Source organism: Desmodus rotundus, chromosome 7, assembly GCF_022682495.2.
Source record: "Desmodus rotundus isolate HL8 chromosome 7, HLdesRot8A.1, whole genome shotgun sequence".
In the NCBI taxonomy this organism is placed as follows: domain Eukaryota; kingdom Metazoa; phylum Chordata; class Mammalia; order Chiroptera; family Phyllostomidae; genus Desmodus; species Desmodus rotundus.
This window is the reverse complement of record NC_071393.1, coordinates 30,111,935-30,113,156: the sequence shown is the minus strand read 5'-3', so window position 1 is coordinate 30,113,156 and position 1,222 is coordinate 30,111,935. Positions and strand designations below refer to the sequence as shown.

The window sequence follows — 1,222 nt, the reverse complement described above, 5'->3', positions numbered from 1 at the left end:
GTTTCTGTTTTTATGCCAGTACCAGGCTATTTTGATTACAGTGGCCTCCTACTTTCAACTTATAGTTAAGGAAGTTCTCAGTTCTAGCTCATGAATGGGAGGGGATTCTGAGATTTCCTTGTTAGAGAATTTGGTCTCATCTCTTCTTCAAGGATGATTTCTGGTTCATTTATATGAAACTAATTCTTATAGGGGACCCTAACCATCACAGTTTGCTTTCACATCTTTATCTTCTGCCCAGTCCTCTCTCACATTTAATTTTGTATCTGCCTTAAATGTATTTTGATGTGTTGCCTGGTTTACTCTTCATGATGAGTCTTTGGAAAAGCCATTGCTTTCCTTAGGGCTTCTTTCACCTCCTTGTTTCTAATTGTATAAATAAAAGGAATCAGAAGGGGTGTGAGGATAATATTTAGCACTGATACCACTTTATTAGAGGAGGAGTGTACTGTGGGTCTCAGGTACATAAACAAAACAGCTCCATAGACAGGGAGGCGACTCTCCGGTGAGAGGCACAGGTGGAGAATGCCTTCTGGCAGCCAGCGGCTCAAGGAATCTGTAGGGTGGCAGAGGAATAGAGGCCTAGGATATCACAGTGCAGAGCATTGGCCCTGGGATTACCAGGACAGTGGCCAAGAGACCCAGAAGCTGCAACATGTTTCTGTCTTCCCAAGCTGCTTTCAAGATGGGACCAACATCACAGGAGAAATGATTGATGACATTGTTGCCACAGAATGGCAACTGGATGAGCTGTATCATCTGCCAAAAAGCAAGGGTCTTCTGCCCAGGAGCCAAGGCCAGCTGCAGGCAGATGTTGCTGGCCAATATGGTGGGGTAGCAAAGAGGCTTGCAGATGGCCAGGTAACGGGCATAACACATGATAGTGAGAAGGAAGAACTCAGTGGTGCCAGAAGAAGTGGAAGAAGGCCTGCAGCAAGCAGCAGGGGGTGCAACTAGCTGCTCTCGCCACCATAAAGGTGGGTAGTAGTTCAGGGGTGACTGTGGTGGAGTACCGGATCTCTAGGAAGGACAAGTTGCAAAGGGAGAAGTACACTGGAATTTGTAGCGTGGGATGAGCCCAGAAAATGGGAAAAGTCAGTCCACTGCCTACAAAGGTTAATATGTAGATGAGAAGGACCACTGGGAAGAGAGGGACTGGTAGTCCTTGGATACCAAGGGAGCCTAGGGCGATGAACCCTGTCATTGCTCTGCCATTTTGCAT

At 46.6% G+C, this 1,222-nt stretch overlaps 1 pseudogene; it reads right to left on the bottom strand.

Annotated features, from left to right (window-relative positions):
- Positions 1–299: 299 nt before the first annotated feature.
- Positions 300–1,222, bottom strand: LOC112301770 (olfactory receptor 6X1-like; annotated as a pseudogene).